This window comes from Cetorhinus maximus, chromosome 34 (assembly GCF_964194155.1).
Source record: "Cetorhinus maximus chromosome 34, sCetMax3.hap1.1, whole genome shotgun sequence".
In the NCBI taxonomy this organism is placed as follows: Eukaryota; Metazoa; Chordata; class Chondrichthyes; order Lamniformes; family Cetorhinidae; genus Cetorhinus; species Cetorhinus maximus.
Window position 1 is genome coordinate 4,397,264 of NC_135912.1, and position 10,899 is coordinate 4,408,162.

Genomic DNA, 10,899 nt, shown 5'->3' on the forward strand with positions numbered 1-10,899 from the left:
CCTGCATATAAGTTGAAACTATAAATGAACATTATATGCAACGATTTTCGTTATATCTGTAGGAATGGTTTAAGCCCTCACTCCAGATATGGTTAGAAGTGACGGCAGAGCCATCAGAGATCTCGATTATTGACATGTGTTGGGCTCAGACAGTTTAATTTTAATATATATATATAAATATATATATTATATATATATATAATATATATATATATACATACATATATAACTGACAGTGATAACCTCCCCACTCAAATTCGGACTCAAAGTATATATTTATTATTTCCCGTGTCAGTCCAGGGGTTGTGCCGCATTGTGAGGGGTGTCAATGTCTTTGTTGATTACTCGGTTTTACCCTCCACCAGGAATGCTGATCTTATCCACAGGACATTTTTCACTATAAACACACTCACGCTCGGACTCCCCTCAAATGACGGGCTGGCTTTAAAGCGCGTTTGACACAAATTCAGTCCCTGACTATGCTCCCTATTCTAGAATGAATTCTAGACACGGGTAAATATTCAGTCCCTGACTATGCTCCCTATTCTAGAATGAATTCTAGACACGGGTAAATACAAATGTAATGGACATACATCTAGACAAAACGGGCAGTTAAAACCTATTTCGCCAGCTAATGACGGTAAAACACAACAGATCCAGCTCTTGTGACCAACTACAATTTTAGTGACATGGACAACAAACCCTAGCCATCGACTACCATTACAGCACCATGGACAGCAAACCCAATGCCTCGTCTATCATTTCAGCACCATGGACAGTAAACCTTAGGCATCGATTATCCTTTCAGGACCATGGACAGCAAGCCCTAGTCGTTTACTGTCCTTCCAGTATCCATGGATAGCAATTATTTGTAATATGTTATACTTTCAGTACAATGAACAGTGAACCCCAGTCAGCTATTACTCTTCCAGCACCATAAACAGCAAGACATAGTTTGCCAACCTTCTTTCAACACCATGGATAGAGCTTCCATCTCTAGACAATGGTTTGCATCCTAGTGATTAACACTGTATTAAGCATCGCCTGGCCACCACTCTGCCATGGCAGTCTCTGCCTATTTTTTCTACAGAGGAAGATAGTAGGCTCAGAAGGTGCACGATTCACAGGCCTTTGTTTTCTCTGGACATTATTCTCGAGCTTGTTGTTTCTGCCCGCCTCTTCCAATGCCCTTTCAAACAATCAGCCTCCAGAGGTCATGGCTATCAGTGACAGTCTCCCAGTCATCAGTGCCAATGTCCACTATCTTCATATCTCACTTGCAGGTATCCTTGTAGCAGAGGTATGGACAGCCAGGAGGTCTTGAATAACTGGGTAATTCACTATACTGAAAGTTTTTGGGTATATGACCATCATCCATCCAATGGATGGGAAAACCTGAGATGGTGCAGAATTGCTTAAGAATGAGTGCATGCTAATGGAATTAGCACACTCCAGGAACTCGAAGTTGGTGACCTTGTCCTGCCAAGAGATGCCCATGCCATGGGTATAATTCTGAGTTATCTACCCCACCCCACCCCCCCCCCCCCCCCCCCCCACCCCCCCACGCCCCTGTCAGTTCTGGGCAGAGCTGTTTTATTGACAGTGTGTACCAGACAAGACACCCATCCTAGCTTGGCCCCCATCAGGATCTTTTTCAATGAAAGGGTGTTTAAAATGAGCAACATGGCATATTGTCAGTTCTTTGTATTTGCCCAAGTTCAGAGGAATTGATTATCATGCAGTCAGTTTGTTTGTGGGGTCAACAGCATTAGATAATTAGAACCGGAAACAGGACTGCAACCGGATGCTTTCAAAGTTTAATTTATTTGTTACGGGTTTTGACTGAAGCAAATGAAATGGAATTCAGGTCTCCCTCTGGGGTTTCTGTTTTGTATACACAGCCAAATGTTAAATCATGCTGTTTTCTCCTGTCAATATCAGACTCTCTGCTACTTCCCACTACTTTCTGTCTCACTTTGCTCCTCTTCTACCTCCTGGGCTCTTCTTTCCTCCCCATCCTTCTCTGTCTGCCTTCCCTTCCTCCCTTATTCTTTCCCTCTCTCTTTCTCTCTCTCTCTCTCTCTCTCTCCCTCTACCTTCTAATATTCTCATGGCTGTTTTGTATTGCCCATGCAAATGGTGAGTAAACAGGAACTCACAAAACATATTTTCTACATTAGATACCCCATCCTTCGAATAGTGAGTGAATAAACATCATTTTACAGATTTAATACGGAGGGAATTCAATCAATACAAACTCCTGTTGCTCCCTCACTGTTAGTCTGATACCATATTTACAATTTAGCTTTTTAAAAACATCCCATAAGTTGATCTGTTGATGTGCAGTGTAGCTAATACCCTGTGCTTTCTGTTCCCTAACCCCTTCCCCCTGTGGGTTATTTTCTCTATTCTGTCCTCTCTTGAGCTTTTGTACATCCTGTCTCATGCATCCCTCTTGTTTGGAAGCCAATTCCTCTAGTGCCTGTTATTAACATTCAGTTATAGCAGGTGGCCTGGGATATGACTAACTATTAATCACCCCGGTCTTTGAAAAGCTTGTTATGTTTCTCGTGTTCTCATGACTTTTCTATCAGTTTTCCCTTCTATCCTCTTACTTTCTCTCTCTCTCTCGCTGTATTTTTGGTTGCCTGAATCTGCCCCATTTCCTCATTTTTCCCTTTTATTTAATCCTCTGCTTCTGTCTTGCCCACATTGCTCCTTCTAACATCTCCCCTCTAACCTCCCTCTTTTACTTTGCTCTTGAGCTTCCCTTAGTTTGTCCCTTATTGTCTCTGTCACTTTCACTCTCACAGGCAGCTTCTTTGGTTTCTGTTTTATTCAACTCCCTCTATCTCATGTTTTTCAATCTACTTTTCTCCTCTCCTCTTCCATCTCCATTCTGAGGTAAACCCTTTTTACTTTTCTTCCTTCTCTCCCTAGCATTCTCCTCTCTCATTGTCTCCTCTCTCACTTTCTCCCCTCTTTCGCTGCCTCATCTCTCACTGCTTCCTCTCCCCCTGTCTCCTCTCCCACTGTCCCCTCTTTCACTGCCTCATCACACAATGCTTTCTTTCTCCTGTCTCCTCTCTCATTCTCTCCTGTCTCACTGTTTCCCCTCCTACTGTCCCCTCTTTCACTGCCTCCGCTCTCACTGCCTCATCACACAATGCTTTCTCTCCCTTTGTCTCCTCTCCCACTGTCTCCTCTCTCATTGTCTCCTCTGTCACTCTCTCCTCTCCCACTCTCCCCTCCTTCACTGTCTCCTCCCTCACTCTCTCTCTCTCCCTCACTCTCTCCTCTCTCACTCTCTCCTCCCTCACTCACTTTCGCTCACTGTTTCTTCTCTCCCCTTCACCCTCATTGTCTCCTCCCTCATTCTCTCTCTCTCTCCCTCAATCTCTCCTCTCTCTCCACTCTCCCTGTCACTTTCTTGTTCCCTGTCTCCTCTGTTGCTGTCTCCTCTCCTCCCTCACTGTCTCCTTCCTCAATCTCTTCTCCCTCACTCTCTCCTCTCTTACCCTCTCTCCCTCACTGTCTCCTCTTACCCGTGCTCTCCCTCACTCTCTCCTCTCTCACTCTTCCCACGCTCTCTCTCTCCCTCACTCTCTCCTCTCTCACTCTCTCTCCCCCTTCCTGTCTCCTCTGTCACTGTCTCCTCCCCTACTGTATCCTCCCTCACTATCTACTCTTTCATGATCCTTTCTGTCTCTTTCCCCCCTTACCCTTCCATCTTCTGCTGCCCCCCGGCTGATTGTCATTATCATTTTTCTCTCCCAGTGTCCCTCTCCTTTTTTCCTCCCTCCCAATTTCACTGATTCTCTCTCTCTCTCCTCCCTTCCTCTTTGACCCTCTCTCTTTCACTCCAGAACTCTCCTTTGACCCTCACCCCTGTGCCTTGCCACTGTGGGTGCACCAAGGGACTGAGTTGTTGCTATCCTATTCCCAGTCCAGTGCTGTAGACGGGTTATGAATCACGGCGGGCAGTACAGATTTAAAAAAAAACCTTTTGTCATTTCAGAGACCAAGAGATGAGATTGCAATGGCAGTGACGTCAGCACCTACGCACATCCAATCGATCACAGCCTCCTATATTCTTCAGAAAACATAGTTCTGGCAAATTACAACATATGCAGTCGAAAAGCTGGACTGCAGTGTTTTTGTTCTGCCAAGGGCAGTCACTGTCTACACCATTTGGAAGCCTCTATTAGTTGTTCTCTCAAGTGAGTTCCTTGTCATAAGGTGCAAACCCTTGAACCGCAAATTGTTAAATTGCAGACGCAGGGGTTATTTCTGCCCTGTATACGTAAACGTTTCTTTAGAATGGAAAGTTAAGCCAGACTGCAATCCATTTCGGCAATTTTAAGCCTTGTCAAACTTCTTTTGTGCAATTATGTTGCCTTTTTAGCTAGGAAGCAAATTTATTTTGTTAAATCCCTGTTTACCCAAGTCCAACGCAAACGAGTTCTTTGAACGCAGTGAGGGAGGGCGTTGTGATCACTGCTACAAGTAATATATGAAGCAGCTTCAATGTAACTCTCAAAGGACACAGACTTGAGAAGGGAAAACATTGGAGGCAATAGAGCAAGGGCAGGGGTGGTGGGAATCACTTGTTGATTTTTCAAAGGGCTGGCATAAGCATGATGGATTGAATGGCCTCCTTCAGTGCTGTATTACGGTATGACTCTAAATAGAGGAGTCTTGACTTTTGTTTTCCTTCCCCACCCTCGCTCTGTTTTTATTCGTACACGGGATGTGGGCTTTGCTGGCTGTGCCAGCATTGGTTGCCCGTCCCTAATTGCCCTTGGGAAAGTGGTGGTGAGCCGCCTTCTTGAACCGCTGCAGTCCATTTGGTGCGGGTACACCCACAGTGCTGTTAGGGAGGGAGCTCCAGGATTTTGATCCAGCAACAGTGAAGGAACGGCCGATATATTTCCAAGCCAGGATGGTGAGTGGCTTGGAGGGGAACTTGCAGGTAGCGGTGTTCCCATGTAATACAAAAGCAAAATACTGCAGATGCTGGAAACCTGAAATGAAAACAAAATATTGGGAAGATTCAGCAGGTCTGGCAGCATCAGTGGAGAGAGAAACAGTGTTAAGGTTTCGACTCTGCATGACTCTTCCTCAGAGCTGAGTGGTTTTCTCATGCGTCTGCTGCCCTTGTATTTCTGGGTGGTAGAGGTCATGTGTTTGAGAAGTGCTGTTGAAGGAGCCTTGGTGAATTGCTGTAGTGCATCTTGTAGATGGTACACACACTGCTGCCACTGTGCGCTGATGGCGGAGGGAGTGAATGTTTGTGGATGTGGTGCCAACCAAGCGGGGCTGCTTTGTCCTGGATGATGTCGAGCTTCTTAAATGTTGTTGGAGCTGCGCTCATCCAGGCAAGTGGAGAGTATTCCACCCTGACTTGTAGATAGTGGGCAGACTTTGGGGAGTCAGGAGGTGAGTTACTCACCGCAGAATTCCCAGCCTCTGACCTGTTCTAGCCACAGTGTTTATATGGCTGGTCCAGTTAAAGGTTAAATGGTAACCTCCCAGGATATCAATTACTGTAACTCATTCTTCCCAATAATGCTGAAATGTGGAACTCCACCGCAACCACCACCCCCCCTTCCTACCCCCACCCCACCCCACCCCACCTAACTTTGGTGTTTTCTCCTCCTACAGTCAGAATCTTAAGAGATAAAACTTTTCATCAGCAAACCACGGCTTACCAACCAATGGTCTCAACCATTTTGCTTACACGATAAAACTTAGACCTTCATCTGAGTTTTGTGCAATCAAAACATCACTTTGGAAGAGAAAAGCAACAAACAAAGAGTTAGTGCATCGGTTATAATGTTGACTTGGGCGGTATCTTGATTGAAGACTGTGTCTGAATCAAAGAGAGTCTGCTGAGTCTTCACTTCAACCCAGAATGGAGACATCATGTGGAGGGCAGAGGATTTGGAGCATGGGATGATAAGACAGGAGAATTAAAAGAACACTGACCCTAATAGTACCATAGGGTACCATGAGAGAGGCGAGTGGAGGGGAGAAAGAGAGATTGGAGGTAAGAAGGGAGGAAATGATTGTCTACCAGACTGCGAAACGTTTCTGATATTCTTCCATGAGTGAGGAGGAATAAGCGAGGGAGAAGTCCCCAAGATATGACAGTAGTTGCCGAAGCTTTTTGTTTTGCACCCATCAGGACAAATGCAAGAACACCAAATTTCAAACGGTCACAGCAATTTATACCACAGGAGAGAAGGGTGCTGATTGGTTGGCAAGTCGACTCTGATTGGCTGAAGCATCGAGCAGTATGTTCCTTTTGCTGTTCGTAATAGGCAGAGTACAGCCCGCGCTTGCAAAGCCTGAAAGAAAAACATCTACTGTTAGATGTGATTCTGCGATTGCGCAGCACTTGATGAACAATCCTGAGTGTGCTAATAACTACACAAACAACAAATATAAGATAATCAGTAAAACTCATAATGTGGCTCACTTACGCTTGCTAAAAATGATATACTTTCACAAGCAAGACATGTTCACTGTAAACAAAAGGAATATGCTCAAACCCTGTGCCTTTTTTGAATTACCTGGGAGCATGGGGAGCCTATAATCTCTGTTACTGGACTAGTAATCTCAAGGGCTAGACTAATGTTCCTGAGATGTGAGTTCAGATTCCAGAAATGCAGATGGGGGTGATTAAATTCAATTAATGAACCTGGAATGAATTGCTAGTCTCATTAAGAATGATCACAAAACTACTGAATTGTTGTAAAAACCCATTTTCTCCACTAATGTCCTTCAGGGAAGGGAAATCTGCCTTCCTTACCTGGTCTGGCCTACATGTCACTCCAGACCCACAGCAATGATGTTGACTCTTAACTGCCCTCTGAAATAGCCAGTCAGTTCAAGGGTGATTAGGGATGGGCATCAAATTCTGGCATTGCTAGTGCTGCTCCCACCCCAGGAAAGAATAATACGATTTGAAAAAAGTGTATAAAAGCACTCCCTGGCATGGTCTGGAACCACGCAGACCCAGAGCAGTGATGACTGGGGGGTTAGAGTTAGCCCTTGGGGCTCCTTGGCTGTGGATTGGCATCCCATCCTAGATGGATACCATGTGGCGCCAAGTGGAAAGTGGCCCGTTGATGTTGGGTGGACTTTGTTGTGATGCCTCGCTGAGTCGAATAGCTTGTGAATGAGTTATTGGGAGGGTTGCTAATGGATCCCAGCATGAATCAGCCTTCAAGACAGGCGACAAAAAAAAAGTGTCCGACTCTGTGTGAGAGTAAGTGTGTGCTTGTTCATGTTTCTACCAAGTGCAATGAATTCCTGGGCTTGTCTGAAGGCAATGCCCCTGTCATTACTTCTTAACCTGATCACAAGGCTAGCTGTGGCTGTACCTAGCAGTGCCTTGCTATTGTTTTGTACTTCTGTCAATCTCTTTAGCAGGCAATATTCTCCATCCATCAGAACTCAATAACTTGTCAAAATAAAACTATATTCTATGCTAAAATGGGAATCATTTTCACCATTTGTATATTAATCCATTCCTGGGAAGTCGTTACCGTTGAAACTGAATCACAAATTTGAGTTGACCTCTGTCGTTAATAAATCAGTCTCAAATCTTGCTGAAAAGAGAGACATGTTGCTGAAGCTTTTTGTCTTGCACTCATCAGGACAAATGCAAGAATGCCAAATTTCAAACGATCACAACAGTTTACAGTACAGGAGAAAACGGTACTGATTGGTTGAGTTGTTGCCATAGGGAAAGCAATGGGGAGCTATAGGTTCCCCAAGCTCCTGGGCAATTCAAAAGAGGTGCAAGGCTTGATAACATTCCTTTTGTTAGCAGAGAATGGGTCCTTGCTTATGAATATATGTCACTTCTAGCAAGTGTAAATGAGCCATGTTATGATTCAATAGATTATTTTAAATTGGTTGTTAGTGTTGTTATTGGTGCACTCAGGATTGTCCAGCGAGTGCTGTCCAATTGCAGAATCACATCTAACAGTAGCCATCTTATTCTGGGTTTTGCAAAGCTAGGAATCTTATGGCAACTAACTCACCTCTTGACTTCCCAAAGCCTGTCAACCATCTGTAAGGCAAAAGTCAGGAGTGTAATGGAATACTCTCCACTTACCTGGATGAGTGCAGCTCCCACAATGCTCAAGAAGCTCAACACAACCCAGGACAAAGCAGCCTGCTTGATTGGCACCCCATTCACAAACACCCACTCCCTCCACCGCTGATGCACAGTGGCTGCAGTGTGTACCATCTACAAGATGCACTGCAGCAACTCGCCAAGGCTCCTTCGACAGCACTTCCCAAACCCATGACCACTACCATCTAGAAGGACAAGGGGAGCAGACACATGGGAACACCACCCACCTGGAAGTTCCCCTCCAAGTCACTCACCATCCTGACTTGGAAATATATCGGCCATTCCTTCACTGTCACTGGGTCAAAATCCTGGGACTCCCTCCCTAACAGCACAGTGGGTGTACCTACACCTCATGGACTGCAGCGGTTCAAGAAGGTGGCTCACCACCACCTTCTCAAGGGGCAATTTGGAACGGGCAATAAACATTGGCCCAGCCAGGGAAGCCCACATCCCATAAATGAATAAAGTAAAAGTGCGGGCTGGTTGATAACAAACTGTACTCTGCCTATTGTGATCTATCTCAGTTTTAGTTTGTCTAGTGGTATATCTGAGTTATAATGTGCACGGCTGCAACCCTGCAACTGGATGGTTTGATCTGTACAGTGGGGGAACCCGGTGAGCTTTGAATTTGCATGCGTGACTCCTTTCTCTTTCAGTCACGTGGGCTGTGGGAGCCCGTCTGCTGTATAGGGTTAAGCACTGCCCCCATCCCTACTCCTTTCAGCTGGCTAAGTCCACAAAAGCCAACGTGCAGATGGTTAAGGTGGAGGCAGGAGCATTCATGTTGTGTCCTGTCAGCCTGTTCATCAGTCCGAGAATCCTTCCACCAGTTCACATTGCTCTCCAAGGGGAAGAGTGCGAATGTGTGAAATAATGATTCACAGTATCTATGTTCTTTTTCTCCACTTTCATTTAGCCTGTCCATCTGCTGCTGTTGCCACAGGCTGACTGGGTAACCAGTTTGAACCTAACAGTAATCCTCCACTTTCAGCATCTCCAGTAAGTGTTTTGTAAGCTAGTTTATGTTTATCCTCCATGCATCTCTATGCCGGCTCCCTTCCTTTGATGCCCCAAGGGAACGAGTTTGCTCCACCAAACCCTCCTAATTTTGAGCACTTCAGTAAATCTCTTGAGCTTCTTTGCTCAAAGGAGAACAATCCTAGCTGTTCCAGTCTCTCGACATGAACTGAATTCCCTCATTTCTGATCAATCTTGCCTGCACACTCTTCAAGGGTGTTATGACCGATGCAGTTGGTAAAGTGGAGTTATTTAAAAATCCCAGAGGGAAACTTAAAACAACTGTCATAACCTATAATTTTTAATGTTATGTTTGAGATGCAACACCAAATTCAGGAATCAGACCATCAGTTCTCGAGGGTTTACATTAAGCTAAATGACATATTTTATTAATTTACACAGATTAAAATATATTCACACATGGCTACAAATTGCTACTATCATAACTTTTAACAAATTCCCAAACTAATCCTCGATAAGTAACAGCAACCCATAGACTTAACCAAAACACCAGGCAAAGCATTTTCACCTTACAAATTCAAAATGAGGTTCTTTTCACTTTGGTTCCTGTGGAGCCAGTTGGAGGCTTGCAGCTGCCTTTTGATCTCACGTTGCCTCTGCCCTGCACACCCGAAAACTACTGAAGTTATACCTACCACCACTGATTGAATTCAAATTCTCATTGTCTCACCAGCCTCTTTGAACTTCACCTTATAACAATGAAAGCCCTTTCATAGTACCAATTTTATTAGTAATATAAACATATGGCTTGGTATCTGCTAGAAAGATGTCAAGTTTTCACCCCACTTCTTGAATGCTCTATTCAAAAAATGCAAATGCACACTATCTCTCTTACATATCAAAACTACTACCCATCAAAGCACTCAGACTAGCTGTCTTTAATCCAATTAAGACACACCCACAGACTAAACCTCTATTTTAAAAGAAATATATTTTCCAAAATATTATATACATTAATAGCTTCATGACAAAGGGCCAACATCTTTCCTAAAGTATGGTGCCTAGAACTGGCCACGATACCACAAAACAAACAGTCACTTGGTAGCACAGAACTTGAATATTGCCGAAAAGAGAGACATTGTTGTCGAAGTTTTTCGTCTTGCACTCATCAGGACAAATGCAAGACTGCCAAATTTCAAACAATCACGACAATTTATACCACAGGAGAAAAGGGTGCTGAGTGGTTGGAAAGTGATTCTGATTGGCCAAGGCAACACCTCGGCCGATCAGAGTTGACTTGCCAACCACTCAGCACCCTTTTCTCCTGGATCATAAATTGTTGTGATCGTTTGAAATTTGCCATTCTTGCATTTGTCCTGATGAGTACAAGGAGAAAAGCTTCAGCAACATCTCTCTTTTCCACAATGCACCAAAATAAATTTTTTGCGCAATGAGTTGTTTGGCCTGATCTTGCTGTGAGCAAAGATTGAATGGCTACACTTGCTATAGGGTTTTTCAAGGCAAGTTGCTATCAACCAAACATCCAAACAGCGCAAGACCCTCTACTGGGCATCTGGGATCTATGTGATCAAAACCGACAGCTGTGGGTCTCCTTGACCAATCAGTTGGATAATAATCATTAATGAGCCCTGCAGAGCCTGAGCTAGGAAGTCCCTGTTTAAATAATGAATTCAATATCAAATCAGGCCCAGAAAGTAAAATATAAGAGAGGGAAAAAAATTAAGAGAGATCAAAGAAACGATTGAAAATTT